The sequence below is a fragment of the Bos javanicus genome, chromosome 3 (genome assembly GCF_032452875.1).
Source record: "Bos javanicus breed banteng chromosome 3, ARS-OSU_banteng_1.0, whole genome shotgun sequence".
Taxonomy (NCBI): Eukaryota; Metazoa; Chordata; class Mammalia; order Artiodactyla; family Bovidae; genus Bos; species Bos javanicus.
The window spans coordinates 68,986,307-69,009,783 of record NC_083870.1 but is presented as its reverse complement, the minus strand read 5'-3'; positions in this window follow the sequence as shown (position 1 = coordinate 69,009,783).

Here is a 23,477-nt window from a genome sequence, read left to right as displayed (position 1 = left end):
AGTCCGTGGGATGGCTAAGAATTGGACACAACTAAGCGGCTAACACATCTTATTTACTCCTCACCACAACTCTAAGTGGTGGTTACTGTGGAGTCTATTTTACAGTGAGGAAACTGAGATTCAGAAAGATGGTGACTTGGCAAGTGAGTAACAGAATTACAGTGTGAATCTGTTTGTCTGACTCCAGAATACACATTCTGTTTACAACAACCACAAGATGAAGGTCATCCTGGAAGGGTGCTCTACTCTCTGAATCATAATGAGATGAAAAAGAATGAAAGCCACTGATAAGAACGTTAGTATATTAAGTATCTGGCTGGTCCCCTGACCCCAGGCAAGTTCAGAATTTCCTCATGCCTGCATTTCCACTTTCTTTACCCAGGTCAATCTTGTAGCTGAGGACACTCAAAAATGTTTTACGGAGTGATTTACTAAAATAAAATAACGTATCATAGAGCAAAGAATGACATAAAGAATATGCCTTTCAGGTTTTGGTTATGTAAAGAAACTGAAGCCTTTACAGAAATACCCACAGATGCTGTTTCACTCAGTGTTATTTTTTTCATGATTTGTATGAAAAGAATCTTAAAGGTATATAAAATAAAGTTACCAATGTAACTTTATTTTGAAAAAAATAAAAATATATGGATTAAAGACTGTACAGAAAAGAGAAAATATGAGCATTATATTTTATGAACCATCCCTGTGTAGTTACAATAAGCATAGCATAGATGGCATCTATGCATATTTGAAAACCAAATATCTGTGACTTAGATTAGCATCTGTTGTTGTGACAGCTGCAAATGATTCCCAAAGCTTCTTGTCTTTATGTGGGGACTAAGCCAGCCTATTAGTCAGCATCAAGTCAAAATCTTTCTCCATGATGTCAGCAAATGGATTTCAATAAATCGAGAAAATTCGACAAATATCTATTGAACATCTGTTGCATAATCTGAGTCACGCATTGTGTAGGATACAAAGATAGTACATCTCTCCCTTAAGACTCTTACAAAATCGTTTCAGATTAAAAGTTAAATCAGAATACAAGGTATTGTATTAAAAATGAGTGTCACAGATAGTGGATATTAGAGACTCCCTCATCCTGCTTTATATTTCCTCATTGCACTATTTCCTGGAATTAAAAGATATTAAGTATAAATATGTGTGTGAATATGTAAATGTGTATATATATATATATATATATATGTATAGTTGTTTAGTAGCTAAGTCATGTTCAATTCTTTGCTACCTCATGAACTGCAGCACTCCAGGCTTCCCTGTCCTTCACTATCTCCTGGAGTTTGCTCAAACTCATTTTCATTGAGTCCATGATGCCATCCAACCATTTCATCCTCTGTTGCCCCCTTCTCCTGTTTCCCTCAGTCTTCCCAGTATCATGGTCTTTTCAAGTAAGTCAGCTCTTTGCATCAGGTGTCCAAAGTACACACACACACACACACAGACAAAAATTATATATATAATGTGTTGTTGTTAACCCTGGTCTTCTCCACTAGGATTTTAAGCTCAATAAGAGTAGGAACTTGTGTGTCTCCCTCACCATTGTATCAACAGTACCTATAACAGTACCTGACCTATAGTAGATACACCATAAATATTTGCTGAATGAATTAATTTGGAGAATAAAGAAATGGCTATAAGCAGAGTTGACTGAAGAATGAAGCTTGATATAATTCTTAAAGAATGAAGACAATGTACATAGAAGCAGAGAGGCATTTCAGGAGCAAGATTTAAGGAGGGCAAAGGTTTGGAAGTGATAATAAACTTGCAGTAGATTTGCCTGGCTGGAGAGTATGTTTCCTATTGTGGATTATTCCGCCATAAAATGGACTGGGGTCGTGTTGACCAATACGTACAGAATTTCTTCGGGAGCATAGGCACTAGAACTATTTGAGATGCTGAGTCACTCGTGTCAAAGCAATTTCTTCTTTTCTAAGTATGTGGCAGTCTGTCTGTGCTTGTAATTACCGGTTCGCTTCAACTATACGGGACCCCATGAGCATTGTCTTCTTGCCTATAGCAAACACTAACAAGGCCCGTGTTGAGCGGGCTGTCAGCACTGACAGCCTCAAATGTTACACTCCACTGAAAACGACAGTTCTCTACCAACATATTTTGCAGAAAAATCCTTCAGAGCAAGGACACTGGTTTTCCAGTATGTTTTAATTCCTATAATTCCCTCTATCCCCACCCATTTGCTGGAAGATTCATCTATCTTGATTTTGCTTTGGAAGCTCCCACAAAGATTGATAATCAGCTATTCAGAGTTCAAAACCCCAGCACATCCCTTATCAATCCTCCAGATACGTCTGAATTAAGACTGTCAGAAGTGTGCCAAGCTGAATGACTTTGTCATTGAGGTCATCCTCAGTGGGGATAAGTTTGGAAATTCTAACTTTGGGTAATCCAAGTAAACTGTATTTCAATATGGAGTGTTATCTAGAAACCAAAATTTATTAATTTCCTGAGTTTTTTTACATTTTTTGGCCCTTGGAGTTTTTTCAAATTTGATTTTTGCCTCACATTCTTCCTCAAGTTTTAAAAATGAACGGCAGGAAAAGTCTATATTTTACTTATGGAGATAAAAAACTAAATTTCCAGCATTGGGTCTTTGGTTAATTTTTCTTTAACAGAGCCTTTTGTTAAATCCTCAAAGTATCTCTAAGGTATAAAAGAGAAGAAAGTAGCTCTGATTAGGGAAAGAGGCCCAGAGCGCCCCTTCCTGGTTACATGCTTTTCTGCCTCCCCACCCTCAGCTGCATGGTGGTGGTTTAGTCTCTTAAGTCTTGTCCGACTCTTGGGACCCCCATGGACTGTGGCCCACCAGGTTCCTCTGTCCATGGGATTCTCTTGGCAAGAATATTGAAGTGGGTTGCTGTTTCCTTCCCCAGGGGGCATGGCAGGCACCATTCGTGAACTCCACTGAACACAGTTTTATAACCACTAAATCAAAGTGATTCCTAAGAATATTTAGCTGGACTGCTATAAGAACAGTCATTAGTCAAAAGCCCCCTCTGTATTATAGTCGCCGTGATTTACCCATATTCCCTGATGAATTATGCCACCAAATGTTCTTATTCTTCTGGAAAGCTCTTCTTCACTCGTGCTTATTTGCTCAGTCAAATCAGGCTCTTTGTGACCCTTTGGATTGTAACCTGTCAGGCTCCTCTGTCCATGGGATTTTTCAGGCATGTGCTGGGAGTTTAAGCCAGTAAAGTACAGTCTGCATTATGTTCTAACTAAACACAGAGCACTGTTAAAACAGTATAAATGATTATTGAAGAAAAGAAACTTGCAAAATTCTTTAGATTTTGCATGAACTCTCCACATTTCAGTCACTTAGTAAAATTTCACAGTCAGTCCACAAAATAGATGGTGGATCTGAGTTGTGAAATATTAACATGGCATTTTGATGGTCACTGGGTGGTCTATGATATATAACATATATCATAGGTTAACATTCAGAACCCCCGTTCATTAGTGATGCTACTCCAGCTCCTGCGCAGATGGTACAGTGTAGCTGTACAGGCTGCCGTGAGGGGCAGGTCACACCCCAGGCATGGGATAGGCTTGGAGTCAGGCTCGGCTCTTACCCTTTGATCCTCTCTAAGAGTTGTGCTCCTTTCATGTCACCTACTGGAGAAGGCAACGGCACCCCACTCCAGTACTCTTGCCTGGAAAATCCCATGGACGGGGAGCCTGGAAGGCTGCAGTCCACGGGATCGCTGAGGGTCGGACATGATTGAGCGACTTCACTTTCACTTTTCACTTTCATGCATTGGAGAAGGAAATGGCAACCCACTCCAGTGTTCTTGCCTGGAGAATCCCAGGAACAGGGGAGCCTGGTGGGCTGCCGTCTATGGGGTCGCACAGAGTTGGACACGACTGAAGTGACTTAGCAGCAGCAGCATGTCACCTACAATTGAAAAGTAGCCAGTGTTGCCTGATGTTAATTATATTGGGAATAATAAACCCACTTGTAAAAATACTAGTGCAAAGTACTCATAAGAATTTACCAAGCCAGTGTAAAATTGATTAAACTTGCCAAAGGGCAGCCTCAGTTAGAGGCTGTGCATAAGTTGCAGGGGTGTACAAGAAAACACATTGAATGTAAGAAGAAAATATTAGAAAATATTTAAATTTTATAGCATTTTACAATTTTACTACTTTTATATTTTTTATAATGCACACATTAAGGTATTATGACTCCACAAGTACATAATTTATGAAGCTATACATGTTGGGAGTTGGTGATGGATAGGGAGGGCTGGCATGCTGCGATTCATGGGGTCGCAAAGAGTCGGACACGACTGAGCGACTAAACTGAACTGAACTGATACATGTTTAGGTATTGAAGTGTGTTTTGGAAAGATTTTGCTAATAGGATGTGAGAACTACTTCCTATGTTTTTCACAGCAAAAAAGTTCATTATTTTATTTTTTCAATAGTTCAAATAAATACAGATCCAAAGAGAGAGGCATAGGAGACAGAATGAAGATTTTGCTACCAAGAGGTCCTAAGTTCAAATCTCAACTGATCACTTACCCCTGTGGTCACCTAGGACAAGATTACATCTCTGAACATCAATGTCCTCATCTGTAAAAAAAGGATAATAGCCCCCATTGTTTTAAATGAGGTAATTTGTTTAAAGTGCATAGTAGATTGCTTGGCACAATAGGTAGTACCTATTATCGTTTGTGAAATCGTTTATTCAAGTTGTCATCCTATTTGTCACATTTTTACATGTGTTAATGGAACATGGTTACATTAAAAACATAAATAATGTTTTGTCCCTTGGGCTAGAGAGAGATAAAGGCTTTCTTATCCTTTTCAACTCAAACCATAAAGTGTACACCCTGCACTTATTAATTTATGCAAGAGCCCTTGATTCTTGTCTTCATGGGCTCAGCTCTGCTCAGCCATAACTGGATTAATGCATGTCCACGTCCACATTACAAGATTCATTAAGAAAAGAAAAGCCAGCTCACACTATGTGGTTAAGGATAATGGAAATTTGCTTATTAGAAGTCTTCCAGAGAGAAAATTTCTTAATTACTTGCTTTCGATTAAAATGAAGGTAAACAGAAGCAATTCTGAAGTTAACCTTGTGATCATGTTTTCCTGAACATAGTGTGGAAGTCTGACAATTAGGAAGCAATTTCCTGAAGTTCTGTTACATTTGTCTGAGTCTCAGACAGCTTGCAATCAAACAAATAAACAGGAGAGTCACTTCACATACTTTTTGAAAGAGGGTGATATGAAAGTATGGAGTTTACCAAGAAAAAATTTGCATCAGATCAACCTAATTCTTTTAAAGGAGAAACTAGACCAGTTAGTCAAGGGACTGCCTTAGACACAATGTATCTGATTTCCAAAAAGCATTTGCAGGGTATATTGTGACAAATCAGTAGCCAACATGGGATGTATGGTCCTGACCACATGGTGGTTAGGTATGTAGGACTGTAACCCAGTGTACACAGGACAGGGAGTAATTAGGCAGTAATGCCTTGAGTGATTGTTTAGAGGGAGATGGTTAATGACGTAACATTTTTGCACAATAAGGGAATTCATTTTTAGTTTGGACTATAATAAGAAAGTGATTCTTCTGATATTAATATTTAAAATGTCCTCAATTACAACAGGTTTCAGAAAACCCTGGTTGTTTCAGAAACAATGCACACATACAGTGTAGACAAAAAGAGTTCCAAAGCTATGTTGTCATACAACCATTTTATTTCCAGAGAAAGCAGAGGATCAGTTTCTCTCATAGGAATCAATTGCTAAAAAAAATAATTACCACAGTCAAGGGTGTAAGCAGACTATTAACATTTTTCTAATTAGTGAGGAAGATCTTTAAGAGTGGTGTGCTGGTGAGTGTTTAACAATGTATGCATTATAGATACCACAGAAGTAAATAATCACAAGGCCACTGTTGTCAGTCAGTCAGTCAGTTCAGTCGCTCAGTCGTGTCCGACTCTTTGTGACCCCATGAATTGCGGCACGCCAGGCCTCCCTGTCCATCACCAACTCCCGGAGTTCACTCAGACTTACGTCCATAGAGTCAGTGATGCCATCCAGCCATCTCATCCTTTGTCGTCCCCTTTTCCTCCTGCCCCCAATCCCTCCCAGCATCAGAGTCTTGTCCAATGAGTCAACGCTTCGCATAAGGTGGCCAAAGTACTGGAGTTTCAGCTTTAGCATCATTCCTTCCAAAGAAATCCCAGGGCTCATCTCCTTCAGAATGGACTAGTTGGATCTCCTTGCAGTCCAAGGGACTCTCAAGAGTCTTCTCCAACACCACAGTTCAAAAGCATCAATTCTTCGGTGCTCAGCTTTCTTCACAGTCCAACTCTCACATCCATACATGACCACTGGAAAAACCATAGCCTTGACTAGACGGACCTTTGTTGGCAAAGCAATGTCTCTGCTTTTGAATATGCTATCTAGGTTGGTCATAACTTTCCTTCCAAGGAGTAAGAGTCTTTTAATTTCATGGCTGCAGTCACCATCTGTAGTGATTTTGGAGCCCAAAAAAATAAAGTCTGACACTGTTTCCACTGTTTCCCCATCTATTTCCCATGAAGTGATGGGACCGGATGCCATGATCTTTGTTTTCTGAATGTTGAGCTTTAAGCCAACTTTTTCACTCTCCTCTTTCACTTTCATCAAGAGGCTTTTGAGTTCCTCTTCACTTTCTGCCATAAGGGTGGTGTCATCTGCGTACCTGAGGTTATTGAGATTTCTCCCGGCAATCTTGATTCCAGCTTGTGTTTCTTCCAGTCCAGCGTTTCTCATGATGTACTCTGCATATAAGTTAAATAAGCAGGGTGACAATATACAGCCTTGACGTACTCCTTTTCCTATTTGGAACCAGTCTGTTGTTCCATGTCCAGTTCTAACTGTTGCTTCCTGACCTGCATACAGATTTCTCAAGAGGCAGGTCAGGTAGTCTGGTATTCCCATCTCTTGAAGAATTTTCCACAGTTTATTGTGATCCACACAAAGGCTTTGGCATAGTCAATAAAGCAGAAATAGATATTTTTCTGGAACTCTCTTGCTTTTTCCATGATCCAGCGGATGTTGGCAATTTGATCTCTGGTTCCTCTGCCTTTTCTAAAACCAGCTTGAACATCAGGAAGTTCATGTTTCACATATTGCTGAAGCCTGGTTGTTGACCTCACTGTTGCGGTCACTAACAAATATTCACTTTTATAGTTAATAGTAAAATGTAGTAAAACTGGGAAGTGACATTTTAAGCATTTATTGCCTTTTCCAAAAACTTTTTTGTGAAACTTTAAAAACTTTTAATTTTGAAATAATTTTAGATGGGTAGGAGAGTTGTAAGATAGTATAGAAAGTCCTCACATACCCTTCACTCATCTCCTAATGTTAACATGTTTTAGAACCATTGTACATTTATCAAAACTAAGGAATGAATGTTGATAAAACTCAGGCTTTATTTGGTTTTCACCAGTTTTCCCACTAATGTTCTTCTTCTGTCCAGGATCCTATTCAAGGTACTTTGCTGCATTGATTTGTCATGTTTCCTTAGTTTCTTCTGGTCTATCACAGTTTCTTAGGCTTTCCTTGTTTTTCTATGACAATTTCAATATAATTTACTTGAAGTGAAGTGAAGTTGCTCAGTCGTGTCCGACTCTTTGCGACCCCATGGACTGTAGCCTACCAGGTTCCACCATCCGTGGGATTTTCCAGGCAAGAATTGTCAGTTAATTTTTGAATCAGTTACTCATGGGCTCGTAACTTATTGGTGCACAATGCCAAAGAGTGTGGTTTAATGGATCAATGTCATGTGGACAGAGGTTTCTAGGGACATAACCACAAGGATTTGTCATTGGTCTTTGCTCTTCAACAGTCTTAATGATGCCTTGGAAAAGACTGTTGCTGCCATGCAAGTAATGGCTTCCCTGGTGGCTCAGTCAGTAAAGAATCCACCATGCAAATCATATTGGCATGTGATACAGATGTGGGAATGTAACAAGTATGTTGGATTATAGTATAGAACCACAGAGATTACAACATAATAGACAAATTTAACAGCATAAAATTTTATAGGGATAAATGTATTTTATAACATAAATGTAACCAACATTTATGTACCAAAACCACTTCCGTAAATGTGCCTAGGGAGACATGATTTAACAGAAGTTCATGCTAAACATGTGCTTAGGGCTTGGGCTTTGTGGACAGTGTGGGAGCCTCAGGGCCCAGCAGGAAGTGACTTGGAGGCTTGGCTTCATTTCAGGGGCATGATCTCTCCTGAATGTGAGGAAAATGTGAATATTTTCAGGGACATGTCCATCCAAAAATCACATAATTTGTCTCAAATGTGTCATGATAAGTGTGATGTAATTTTCAAGGAAGAGTGTCCAGCATCACAAATAGCCTCTGCCCAGCGAAGGCAGTGTGAAAAGGGACCTGGAAAGGTGAGGTCAAGCAGAAGTGCCTCAGCTCATGATCGTGTAGCCAAAGAGGCCTTGTGTAAGGTTCCATGGCCAAGGGCAAGTGTGTGCCCGCAGGCTTAAAATGTAGTCTCTCAGTAAGAGCATGAGTGACTGCAAGTGGTGAGCCAGTGCTGTGATTTGATTGCCAGAGCTTATTCTCTTGCTCTGCGTCTGTAGAAATACAGTGTCTAGCTCAAATGAGCTAATAGATTCACTCATGTTTACTTCGTTCAGTCAAATCAGGAGTATTATGGTCAGTTCTGGACATCAGAACTCTGAGTATTTTAAAGGAAGGTAGCCTGAGTGGTCAGAGAACGCTAACCAATGCTGGAGAAGGAACATGAGAGAAACTGGGGGATGCTTAGCCTGCTGAAGAGAAGATGTAGGAGAGTGAAGATTACTGTTTCCCAATATTTGAAAAGCTCGCTCATGCAGAAGCACAATTAGACTTGGACAAATGGCTGCGCACGAGAGAAGGACAAATTTTAGCTCAACAAACAGAAGAGCTTTTAATTATTAGTGCTCTCTAAAAAGGGAGTAAGCTACCTCAGGCAGAAGTATTTAAGTAGAAGCAAAATAAACACTTGGTAGAAATGTTGTCTAGAAGATTGTCTATTCTGCTATGACAGTTGTGTGTTTCTAAGTGTGACTTAGTTCGTATTCTGTTGGCCACTAGCATAATGCTATCAGTATGAAGTGGGATGTTGTGTTGGATCGTTAATGGTTCCCATCAGCCCTTTGATGTTTTGCACCATCAAGCAGTGGTGCCAGAGTGCCCTCTCACTGCTGACCATGGCGTTTCAGCCACGGAGGGGTGCAGTGCAGTGTGAGTGTGACCACACTCCACACTGTGTATTCCAGTTTAGGAGTACGTGTGTGCTGTCCCCAGTCTTTGTGATTTTCTCCGTCAAACATCATCTTTTTTAAGGTTAAGTATTGCTTACTCCTTGTAAGGAAAGTTATGACCAACCTAGACAGCATATTAAAAAGCAGAGACATTATTTTGCCAACGAAGGTCCGTCTAGTCAAGGCTATGGTTTTTCCTGTGGTCATCTATGGATGTGAGAGTTGGACTGTCAAGAAAGCTGAGCGCCAAAGAATTGATGCTTTTGAACTGTGGTGTTGGAGAAGACTCTTGAGAGTCCCTTGGACTTCAAGGAGATCCAACCAGTCCATTGTAAAGGAGATCAGTCCTGGGTATTCATTGGAAGGACTGATGTTGAGGCTGAAACTCCAATACTTTGGCCACCTCATGTGAAGAGCTGACTCATTTGAAAAGACCCTGATGCTGGGGAATATTGAGGGCAGGAGGAGAAAGGGACAACAGAGGATGAGATGGTTGGATGGCATCACCGACTCAATGGACATGGGTTTGGGTGGACTCTGGGAGTTGGTGATGGACTGGGAGGCCTGGCATGCTGCAGTTCATGGGGTCACAAAGAGTTGGACATGACTGAGCGACTGAACTGAACTGATTGTATACTACACATATCTTTTCTGAAGATGTAACATTTTAAAAACGATGCTAGTGTTTTTCTGTTACTTTTTTGTTGTTACTACTTTTGTTAATGGTTATAAAGTTCTGCCTCTGTATCTATTTTGCCCATAAGCACCAGAATTTTTAGGGTGTTATTTGGAAGAATAAATGGTGATAGGACAGAATTGTTTCTGTTCAGTTTAGATTTACAGCAATTTTTCTCAATCCTGACTGTACATGTCAACTCGTGCTTGTGTTCAATTGCTCAGTCATGTCCGACTCTTTGTGACCCCATGGACTCCCCACCAGGCTCCTCTGTCCATGGAATTTCCCAGGCAAGAATACTGCAGTGGGTTGCCATATCCTTCTCCAGGGATCTTTACTACCCAGGTATTGAACCCTTATCTCCTGCATTGGCAGGCAGATTCCAAGTGAGCCACTTGGAAAGTCTTCCTAATCAACTAGGGAGCCTTAAAAATTCTAAATTCATAGGGCCTACCTCAAGATCTCCTAGGGGCAGAACCTGTAATATTGTGTTTTTAACAAGTTCGTTGCAGTCAGCCTGGAACCAGATAAGAAGCTTTGGTTTGTAATCACTAGCTGGATAACTCTTAGCTCTGTAATTCTGCCCTCACCCCCACCTTCCCTGCCATCTATTAAGACAAGACAAATGCTATCCTTGAAATAGTGAAGTAGCAAAATAAACATTTCAATGTGGACACGGACATCTGCCAGCATGGCAGTGAACTTCAGGTGTGCATGTTAGAACCATGGGAATTTTGCAAGATAAGCATCCCTGGTTGAAATAACCTTCAAATCACAACATTTTTCATACCACTAAAGTTCAGCTCTCAAGAAGATTGTCCTTATTAGGTTATTTTGAAGGTGAGCTTATCTTTCAGCCAGGCAGTCAAGAGTTTGAACAGATTAGCATCATTATGAGATCAGAATCAGATGTCAATTTATGACCATTGTCATCCCAGTGAATTCCCCATTGACTTGGGACATTTTGACATAAATGAACATTTTCACTTGTGAGCGGTGTTATTAGAATAGGAAGGGTGGAGCAGGTAAGTATGGAGGTTTGTTAGCTGTGCAGCTGGTCATTCACTTGGGAGTTGCTCAAATCAATTTTATGGCCACTAATCTCAATATTGCAATTATAAAATTTACTTCAAAGGCCATATGTATGGTATCTGCTCCCCATTTCGAGCTTGTCTCTCCCCCTCTGTCAATATAATTCCACGGTGACTGCTTACCGGTTTTAAGCAGGCAAATCTTGAACTTTACATATCAAATAGGGATCTAACTTTCTAGAAAGTTATCTCTCATGGTAAGATGTTTTCTCAGTCTTGGATTAAGCATAAATAGGCAGCTGAGCTATGAGCCCATTGTTGTCAAATCTTGATAAGAGAGATGCCAGGAGGCTTGAAGAAGAGGAATAATAAAAACCTGATACAAAGCTGTGCTTCAGTACCCTAGCAAATTATGGGATATTTATAACCCATCTGAGTTGTCTGAAGTGCAAGCGGGCGTATTGTGGCAGTACAGAGATTGCGCCCTCCCTTGCGTACTTCAGCTGTTTGGCAAAACAGATTTAAAGCAAGAACCTTCACTCACAAATCAAAGGTGGAAAAGAATTCATTTAACAAAAAATCTCATTTTCTTGAAATGACTAAGCCCATTCAGCAACTGCGCTCCATGGCCATTGAAGTAGAATCATTTTAGAATGGCAAGTGACACGTTTTGCAGTCAGGAGCCTACACTTAGCAGCTGTAGGCCTTGGAGTCATCACTACTTGCCCTGGTTTCTTGCGTTTGTCTTTACAACAGTCAAACCAGAACAGCCTTTCTTCAGTCTTGTTCTAGAACAATGCGTGTACAAAATCATACCTTACAATGTCAGAGGGCTAAAGATGTAGCCAGCTAATTCAAAATAATGGTAATAAGAAGAAAGGAGTGAAAACAAGCCCCCAGTAGAAACCGGAATCCCTGCTACCCTCCACCCTAAGCAAGAACATGAGGTAAATGCAAAATTTTTTACTGAGTCCCAAATTCTCTTAAATGAGCAAGACTGAATCAAAACTTTTAATAGTCTCCAGGTTACTTTAAAATTTTTTAAATATATTTTATTTTTGAAAGTTCTTACTTGGTTATTTATTTTTGGCTACGTTGGGTCTTCGTTGCTGCACTCAGGCTTTCTCTAGTTGAAGTCCAGGGCTTCTCACTGTGGTCCCTTCTCTTGTTGCAGAGCTTGGGCTCCAGGGTGCACGGGCTTTAGTAATTGCAGTGCACGGGCTTAGCTGCTCTGCAGCATGTGGGTCTTCCTGGACCAGGGCCTGAACCTGTGTTGCCTGCATTGGCAGGTGGATTCTTAACCACTACACAGCACCAAGGAAGTCCTTATTTTATTTTTTTAATTGAAGTATAGTTCATTTACAATTTTGCCTTAGTTTCAAGTGTACAACAAAGTGATTCAATTATATATATATATATTCTTTTTCAGATTCTTTTCCATTATAAATTATTACAAGGTATTGAGTATAGTTACCTTTGCTATACAGTAGGTCCTTGTTGTTTACTGTTTTGTATATAGTAGTGTGTGCATGTTAATCCCAAACTCTGAATTTATCTCCCCACTTCTGCCCCTACTATTCCCTTTGTTAAGCATAAATGTGTTTTCTGTATGTGAGTCTGCTTGTTTTTTTAAATAAGTTCTTTTGTATCATTTTTTTATTTTTAATTTTTTAAAATATTTAACTTTGTTATTAAAAAATAATTTGAAAAATATAAGAGCATCTCATTTCAAAACTACAAAGTGTGAGGAATAGATAGAAAAAATGAATTAATCAGAAACATAGGAGATTCTATAGACTCTTCTATGTATCGTATTTTTAGATTTCACAAATAAGTTACATCATATGATATTTGTCTTTCTCTAACTTACTTCACTTTAATATGATAATCTCTAGGTCCAGCCTGTTGCTGCAAATTGCATTATTTCACTCTTTTTTATGGCTGAGTAATAGTCCATTGGGTATACATACCACATCTTCTTTATCCATTCATCTGTTTATGGACATTTAGGTTGTCTAGGCTACTTCTTTGTTTCTCTGGCCATGATGAGGGTCTTGCAGGATCTTACTTCCCTGACCAGGGATTGAACTGGGGCCACTGTCGTGAAAGTGGAAGTCCTGACTATTGGACTACCAGGAAATTCCCTAGACTACTTCTTGAAAGAGGAGCAGTCAAAAGAATGACTTTACGAAAAAGTGACTGGAAATATAAGCAAGAAATAAGAGAAGAGGAAGAACTGAGAAGAGAAAAAAGAGGAGAAAGAGAGAGAGAGGAAAGTATTTGCTGTGCTGGGTATGGCAACATCTTAGAAACATCACTAGGAAATGACTGTTTCTTTTCCAGGAAGTTAAATTAAATATCAAAACATTTGGTTTTTCCATTTCTATTTTATTGTAAACTCCTCTATTGTGATACATTTTCTTTCAGAGTACTGTCCCACACCTAGCACATGGTGGCTGCTCCATTAATTGTGAAAGGGGGAGGGGGTGGCAGGTTAATATTTACTTTTTTATTTTAAAATTTATTTTATTTTATTTTTGAATAAATATTTTATTACAGACTGAATTGTATCCCCCACCCCCCACCAAATCCATATGTTGAAGAAAGGTCTTCCACCTTCTTCAACATTGAATTATACCCTCAGATATGACTATAGATAGGCCTTTAAGGAAATAGTTAAGGTTATTAAGATGGGGCCCTAATCCATTAGGACTGATGTCCTTGTAAGAAGCAAAGGAGGTAGGGAAGTGCATTCAGACCGAGAAAAGACAACAGGATGACACAGCTAGAAGGCAGCTGTCTACAAGGCAGAAAGGGATATCATCAGAAACCAATCCTGCAAGCGCTTTGATATTGGACTTCCAGCATCTAGAACTGTGAGGAAATAAATTTCTGTTGTTTCAGCCACCCAGTCTGTAGTATTCTGTATGGCAGCCCAAAGACACTACTACAATATGGTTCGAAGATTAAAAGGTGAAATGAAAAGTCTTCCTCCTACTCTTGCCTCTTCCCCAAATACCCTTCCCTGCCTTAAAACAGCAGGAAGAATATTACTGAACAATTTTCTTACTGACTCATCACTAATGGGTCTATTAGTAATACAGTGGGCACTAATGGGTTGTGGGTAGTGATGTCCTTATGACATCACAAGTTATACAGGGCTTTGAACACTTCTTTTATCCTCACCTTGTGCTAACTTTCAATATTTTTTTATTTTTTAAGAAAGATTGAGAAACAATTTCTTTGACTGGTTACCAGCAGTGATTGGAACAGTTTATGTACTCATCACTAGTATCTGCTCCACTGATGGCTGATTACCAGCTCTGTTAACATTGTTTATAAAATAGGAGTTGTTAAGAGCTAAACAAGAGCTGAGCCTTTTTGTATGAGGAAAGCACATAGACTTTGATCTTTCTTTTACCTTTTCAGAAGTGCTTTAAATTTGTTGTCTAGTTTCTGGCTATGTTCTGGTAGTTGGGGTTGCTAGAGAAGTAATTTCCAGTTAGCATTTTGTATTCATAAATGACCTTCTGCCTCTATGATTTCAGTCTAAAATTAATGGCTTTGCCAGGAGCTAACATTGCTTTGCTTGAGAGCTTACTTATGGGCTTCCCAGTGCTTGCCTGTGAGAGTTTCAAAAACTCCACCTCTTCTCAACTTATAAATTCCTTATTATCCCCAGTTGATGTAAGAGTTGTTACAGAAAACTAGTTAGAGAAGTATATTAAAAATGAAACAAGGAGCCCCTTTACTTAGGTAAAAGCTTTCCCACTAGACATGCATGTGATGTACTCTGAAAATGCTCACTGTGGGTGGTGCTCAGGTTGATGGCAAGACTTTGAAAGTTCCTCTGACCTGCTGCCCACCAAGCATCATCACTATCACAGATTAAAACAAGAAAAAGAAAAATTGCTCTTTAATACTCTGTCCTAGTACAGGAAGGGAACAGATCCTTTCTTGCTTCTTAGGTTAGACTTAACTATACAGTAAAATATGACTAGTTCTTCATTCTTAGTCCATTTAGGAGAAACAGCCATGCCTGCATGTACCTTTAGTTCTTGAGACACATGAGTCTGGAGTCTGATGAACCTGAGTTCAAATCTTGATTCCAGCACTCACTGGCCAAATGACAATATTTGAGTTTCTTCATGTCTCCAAGTCTCATTTTCCTTTAATGTAAAATGGAAATATTATTAATGGCTACCTCATAGGATTGATATGAGAGTTAAGTGAGATGGTGGATGGGCAGAGGTTTCTACTGGGCCTTGCAGTGTAGAAGCACTCAATAGTTGTGTTTCATCAACGCCTCAGTATGACCAACCTAGATAGCACATTAAAAAGCAGAGACATTACTTTGCCAACAAAGGTCCGTCAAGCCAAAGCTATGGTTTTTCCAGTGGTCATGTATGGATGTGAGACTTGGACCATAAAGAAAGCTGAACACCAAAGAACTGATGCTTTTGAACTGTGGTGTTGGAGAAGACTCTTGAGAGTTCCTTGGACTTCAAGGAGATCCAACCAGTCCATCCTAAAGGAGATCAGTCCTGGGTGTTCATTGGAAGGGCTGATGTTGATGCTGAAGCTCCAATACTTTGGCCACCTGATGCGAAGAACTGACTCATTGGAAAAGACCCTGATCCTGGGAAAGACTGAAGGCAGGAGGAGAAGGGGACGACAGAGGATGAGATGGTTGGATGGCATCACCAACTCGATGGACATGAGTTTAAGAAAGCTCCAGGAGTTGGTGATGAAAAAGGATAGCTGACGTACTGCAGTCCATGGGGTCACAAAGAGTCAGACATGACTGAGCAACTGAACTAAACCCCTCAGTGTCTGTGTCCAGCATGGATTCACCAGAGGTGAGCAATCCTTTGGCGCACAGACCAATTTAGGATGTATTGAATATTTATGAGCCACTTTAAAAATGGAAACTTAAATTATATTTAAGTCCTCTGGGAAGAATATATATCCATACAAATTAAATTACCTACTTTGTTTAATAGAAGAGTGATGATAAGAAAATGGCACTACTTATCCACAGAAATTCTGTTATCATGGTACCACTCTCTAATCTTTCATCCTCAAATTAGCTCATGAGCCAAAAGGGTCCCTTAGATCTTGGAACTCTGGAACAATGCTAATAGTTGACATATAATTGGACTAACTTGAATGACCCATTTTTTTGTCATCATCAATAAATCAATAAGTAGGACATGAAACTATAATGTATATATTCAATATTGTTTCAAGTCTCATCCTCTTCTCAAAACACAAAGCATTTTATTTAACAAAATCTGTATCCTTTTTATTAAATGAGTCTACAAGAAATGTCTTTAAAATGGTGGTCTAAGACCAGAATCACACAGGTTGTTAAAATGCAGATTTTTGAGGCAGGGTTGGTCCTGGGAATATGCAATATGAAGGTTCCAAATAATGCTAAAGTTAGAGAATTGTTGCCCTAAAACACACAGAGGTTGGCATTTCAAGGCTCTCTCTTGAATTTTCTTTCTTTTTTTTGGCAATCAGTACAAAAGAGCCTGGTGGGCTACAGTCCATAGAGTCACAAAGAGTTGGACATGACTGAAGTGACTTAGCATAGCATGCACAATGTTAAGTTAGAACAGTCAATTCAAACTCCAGGCCCCACCTGCTTCCGCTTTCAAAGTGGGATTGAATATATGGAATGAGGTTTAGATCATTCTGATGTTTCTCTAGGAACCACTGTTTTGGAAATTCTGATTGGATCAAAGTTTTTGTGATTGTTAACTTGTCCTTCTGACTATAAGGCAAATATCTTTCTTTTGTTAATTCCTTTTTTCAAAAATAGATTACAGTAAGTTTTATCCTATCATGACTGTAAGACACATCTCAAGCTTTTATCTGATGGAGTACTTAGCACTCTGAACAATAATGAAACATTTGGAACTTTCAAGAACAATCTAGAAATTTCAGTTTTGCAAAAGTTTCTTAATACTCTAGGATGTGGATAAACATATCCTTTTCTCTAGGCTGAGTTAAACCAGATAACTCTCCTAAAGCACTAATCCAGATAAGTAATTTATGCCCTGTTTCATTTTCAAAACCAGAGCTTTGGAGAGGCACATTCTACTTTTCCTCAGTAAAGTCATCCTTTCCCACCTGATGGAGGAAGCCATCCTCCTTGGCTATCACCTCATTTGGTTCACTTATTTTTTAAGTTAAATGATTTGGCTTCTCTGTAACTGGGAGGGGCTCAATTATCTTAAAAACTTCACTGGCTTCTTATTGAGTATTTTCAGCAATGACATACATTAGGACAAAGAATACTTCTCTGAAGGGCCTCAAGAAGGTAGCTCTCTTTTTGAATCACCTAGGGCTCAAGACTCAACTTCTCAGCAAGGATAGGTGTCCTTCCTATAAGTGGAAAAGTCAATATTCAGCAAATGTTCACTGTGTTAGAGTCCTAGGTCTCAGGGAACAAGAATGAATAAGGCCTAGGACTTTGCTTGAAGTCATGAGTGGGAGACAACTCTTGTTTTAGTGGCTGTAATACAACATAATAAGGGCCCTCCTAGTAGGTGTTGAACCAGGAGTCATGGGAGCCACATGCAGGAAATGGTTAGTCTGCCTGGGAGGTGAGGATGTGGTAGAGGCTCAGAGCAAATGTAACACAGGAGATGACAGCTTCATTTGGTTGCAGATGATTTCCCATGATTGAAAGCATCTTTTTTGTTTCATATTGTGGGATGAGGGGGAAGGTGTGGTAGGGAGAGAGGTCTACCTGTTCATCTTCCATCTTTGGTGAAGTATTTGACTTCTGGGAGTTAAAAGTTGGCATTTCTGAAGTGACACTTAAGATTAGTCATATGGTTTTCATTTGACAATGATTTGAGACATCAAATGATCTCTTTTACACTTTGGTTACATGATAATTTGATAGCTACTGTAAAATGGGTAAACCACTTGTCAAATTTTGAAAAGCAGACCATCAATCCAAAGGGAGTGACATTGAATTTATATACAACCAAGAATTGCAAATGCAATTTTAGCACCAGCTTCTTCATCTAAGCAATTTTCCAGACCCTTTGCATAAATCAATAGTTAAGATTATCTTTAAAGTTCTCCAATGATTTAATGATGCCACTTTTCCTGTTATTGATTATACATAGACATTGGTAATCTGCACAGAGTCTAATCAATTTGTCCAGTTTATATGCTGAGACCCCTAGAGAAACCCAGGAATTTTCAGAGAAGGGTTATTTCGTTCACTTTCTCTCTCATGTCACCAGGTAATTCCTCATGAACTCCATAAGGAGGTAATCTATGTGCCCTATCAGGTCTTTTATCTATTGTATCTTGTGACAAAATAATTCTACTGGTTTTGCTCTGAATCATTTTCTGTGAACTCACTTAACACAGACATAATTCTTTCCCCTTTGGACTGAGAAATGCCCTAAAACTTGCTTAATCACTCCAGGCTGCTATTACCTTCAGGACAACACCAGTGTATATGTAACTGTTGCCTTCATGAATTCTGGTTTATCACAATGGGTATGCAGCAATAACCACCTTTCATGGGGTGGCCTGCAATTGCCGTGTTTAATGTATGCCATTTATTTTGATCTTGCTCTTCATGGATGGTGTTGAAACCACAGTGCAAGGGCAGTACCCCAAGGTTACTAACCAAGTGGGCAGGAAGATTGGGGCTTTAACTAGCCTTTGGTTTCTGAAACCTATTTTGATAAAACTCATAAAATAATTCTTTGGTTTCACTAAGTCCCTCACCTATTTATATTGACCACTTTACATTAATTCAGTTTATTAGTTAAACTTTTGTGATGGCTAGTGATAAAAACCCAACTCAAACTAGTGTAGTCAAAAATGGGAACCTCTTGGGGTTCAGTTGCCTGTGGGAGGAAGCAGTGTTGCATCTGAGCCCAGACATAGTGGAGTCAGGGATTCCTGCTCTGCATTGCCTCCCTTTCTCTCCATCTCTTTTTTCCTGCACATCAGATTAAAAAATGCTTGTAAGAATATGGAGAAAGCTTCCCTGATGGCTCAGCTGGTAAAGAATCTGCTTGCAATGCAGGAGACCTGGATTCAATCCCTGGGTTGGGAAGATCCCCTGGAGAAGAAAATGGCAACCCACTCCAGTATTCTTACCAATAGAATCCTGTGGACAGAAGAGCCTGGTGAGCTGCCGTCTATGGGGTCACACAGAGTTGGACACAACTGAAGCTCCTTAGCAGCAGCAACCCACTCCAGTATTCTGGCCTGGAGGATTCCATGGACTGTATAGTCCATGGGGTCAAAAAGAGTCACCCTGCTTCCTCCCAAAGGCAACTGAACCCCAAGAGGTTCCCATTTTTGACTACATTAGTTTGAGTTGGGTTTTTTATCACTGGCCATCACAAAAGTTTAACTAATAAACTTAATTAATTTAAAGTGGTCAATATAAATAGGTAAGGGACTTAGTGAAACCAAAGAATTATTTTATGAGTTTTATCAAAATAGGTTTTGGAAACCAAAGGCTAGTTAAAATACCAAATCTTCCTACCCAATTGTATATTGTCACCCTGCTTATTTAACTTCTATGCAGAGTACATCATGAGAAACGCTGGGCTAGATGAATCACAAGCTGGAGTCAAGATTGCCGGGAGAAATATCAATAACCTCAGATATGCAGAGGATACCACCCTGATGGCAGAAAGTGAAGAAGAACTAAAGAGCATCTTGATGAAAGTAAAAGAAGAGAGTGAAAAAGTTGGCTTAAAGCTCAACATTCAGAAAACTAAGATCATGGCATCCAGTCCCATCACTTCATGACAAATAGATGGGGAAACAGTGGAAACAGTTGCAAACTTCACTTTGAGGGGGCTCCAAATTCACTGCAGATGGTGACTGCCACCATGAAATTAAAAGATGCTTACTCCTTGGGAGAAAAGTTATGACCAACCTAGAGAGCATACTAAAAAGCAGAGATATTACTTTGCCAACAAAGGTCCATCTAGTCAAAGCTATGGTTTTTCCAGTAGTCATGTATGGATGTGAGAGTTGGACTATAAAGAAAGCTGAGCGCCAAAGAATTGATGCTTTTTAACTGTGGTGTTGGAGAAGACTCTTGAGAGTCCCTTGGACTGCAAGGAGATCCAACCAGTCCATCCTAAAGTAAGTCAGTCCTGAATATTCATTGGAAGGGCTGATGTTGAAGCTGAAACTCCAATACTTTGGCCACCTGATGTGAAGAGCTGACTCATTGGAAAAGACCCTGATGCTGGGAAAGATTGAAGGCGGGAGGAGAAGGGGACAACAGAGGATGAGATGGTTGGATGGCATCACCAGCTCAATGGACATGAGTTTGAGCAAACTCCGGGAGTTGGTGATGGACAGGGAGGCCTGGAGTGCTGCAGTCCATGCAGTCACAAAGAGTTGGACACAATTGAGCAACTGAACTGAACTGAAGAATATGGAGACAAGGAACCCCTTGTACACTGTTAGTGTGAATGTAAACTGGTACAGTCATAATGGAAAGTAGTAGGAAGTTTCCTTAAGAAATTAAAAATAGTACTATATGATACAGGCTTCCCAAGTGGCTCAGATGATAAAGTGTCTGCCCGCAATGCAGGAGACTCAGGTTCGATCCCTGGGTCAGGAAGATCCCCTGGAGAAGGAAATGGCAACCCACTCCAGTACTCTTGCCTGGAAAATTCCATGGATGGAGGAGACTGGTAGGCTACAGTCCATGGGGTCGCAAAGAGTGGGACACGACTGAGCAATTTCACTCTCACTTTTAACTATATGATCCAGCAATCCAACTATCAGGTTTATATCCATAGGGAATGAGAACGTTATCTTAAAGGGATATCTTCACTCCCGTGTTTATTGCAGCATTATTTACAGTAACCAAGGTATGGAAACAACCTAAGTGTCCATCAAAGAATAAATAAATCAATAAAATATAATGTATATATGTAAATTTACATGTATACATATGGGCCTTCCCAGGTGGCTCAGTGGAAAAGAATCCACCACCAATGCAGGAGACACAGGAGACTTAGGTTTGATCCCTGAGTCAGGAAGATCCCCTGGAGTTGGAAATGGCAACCCATTCCAGTATCCTTGCCTGGAAAACCCCATAAACAGAGGAGCCTGGTAGGCTACAGTCCATGGGGTCACAAAGAGTCAGACACGACTGAGGGACTGAGCATGCATGCACATGTATATGTAATATTCAGCATTAAAAAAAAGATATCCCATAATTTGTAGTAACATGCATGAACCCAGAGGGCATTATGCTTAAGTAAAATAAGCCAACAAAGAAAGACAAGTACTGCGTGGTATCACTTACATGTGGAACCTAAAACAAAAAAGAAAAAAGGAAGTCAAGCTCAGAGAGTATATGAGCATTATCAGAAGCTGCAGGATGAGGGAAACACGTAGAGGTTTGTGAAAAGTTAAAAGCGTTCTAAGTTGAATAAGATCTGGAGGTCTAATATATAACATACCAACTATAAATGAAAACACTGTATTGTATAACTGAAATTTGCTGAGAGAGTAGAACTTAAATGCTCTGACCAAAAAGAATAAATATGTGAGGTAATGGATGTGTTAAGCAAATGCAAAATGACTTCCTCCTCTTGGTCGGAAACAAAGCCCCCAGCAGTATGCTTGCTTGGTTTGGGTCACATGCTTATCTTTGGACTTGGTCAACTCTGGCCAAAAGAATGGGGTCCTACCACATGCAGCCTTCATTAGAACCTCTACATGTGTGAAGTCATGGAGAGAGAAGTTCCCAAAAAGAAGGAAGTTAGCATTCCCAGAAGGAGGGTGGCATGGCTCCCATGCTGGGAGTCCTAAGTGAGATTACTAAATAGGAAGCTTCAGCCACCTTGTCCCTTTTTAATAAGGGGATCTCCTCGTATAATTTTGACTTGCATCTTCCTAAGGATAGAATGCATTTACCATGCCCCTAATTTAAATTATAATTTCTGATTTTCTTATGTCCTTATGCTATATCTCACCTAGCACGATGCCTAGCACCCAGGGGATGTTCAACCACTATTCTTGAAAGTATAAATGCATTTCACCCACTTCACCGTCATTCCACTGCTTCACTTGCAAAATAATGCATTTGACACTATTACCCCTCTAAAAGGGAACTTCCCAGGTGGCGCAGTGGTAAAGAATCTGCCTGCAATGCGGGAGATGCGGGTTCAATCCCTGGGTTGGGAAGATCCCCTGGAGTAGGAAATGGCAACCACTCCAGTATTCTTGCCTGGGAAATGGCATGGACAGAGGAGCCTGCCGAGGAGCCTGCCGGGCTACAGTCCACAGGATCATAAAGAATTAGACATGACTGAGTGACTGAGCATACACCCCTCTAAAATAATATGTTAAACTGGTAAGAATTCTGTGGGTTTTCCCCAAGAAAATAACACTTGTAAATGTAGTTCTAACCCCAGCTCTGCAGCTTACTAAATGACTTCAACCTCCTGACACTGTGGATGACAAGATGTGTATGTAACAGGAATAAAAGCCAGAGCAAGGAGTCTCATAGAAAGAACTTTAATCCATCAAACAAAAGTAATTAAAAGCAATTCAAATCTTTACTGGAGATTCTTAGAAAATATGTAAGCAGATCTAATTTGTAATTCTAACCATATACACTTTCTTCATTCCTGTTGTTCTTAATTATTGAACTGTACTACTGAATGTCCCCTATGTGCCACACATGCTTCCAGAGTGGACAAAGTTCCAATGCCATAAGAGCTTGTATATCTTCCTTGCCTCCCCTTGCACTCAACTCCCAACCTTAAACTGCCTGTCCAGTGCAGCCAGATGGGACTCTTGACTTCCACGACCTCCTCTTCCCTTTCAAGGCCTTCTTTAATTCTGTGCTTTTTAAAAAAGTTTTTTTTTCCCAACAAGTATCTTGATCTTTACATGTGAAATCTAATGACTCACAGGCAGCTATTATCCTCTCTGGGACTTGGTGGGGATGAGGATGGACAGGGAGAAAGAACTGATCTGCAAAGGGTGGCTTTTCCTTAGTACATGGAGTAGGCTGCAAACAGTGTAATAAATTTCATTATCTTTCCTGTTTACTGCATGGCATTTCAAAAAGTATTTTTCTATAGAGAGTGAAGAAAGGGAAACATGAGTTGGGGGAAGGAAGAGGAAAGGATCATAGATAATAAAAGAATGGTTGGCAGCTGAGGACATGAGAGAGCGAAGAGATTCCAGGTAACCTCTCTGCCCCCTGCCCTCTCCTTCAGCTCCCCAGGCGCCGTGTTTGCCAGCCTTCCTCTTCCACAGGGAACTGCTGTCAGCTGCTCCCCCCACCCTCCCTTTCTCTTACTCCTGTCTGCTGTTGACAGCACAGAATTTAGTTTTGGAAAGGTGTAGAGTGGGAGATGGAGAAGGCAATGGCAACCCACTCCAGTGTTCTTACCTGGAGAATCCAGG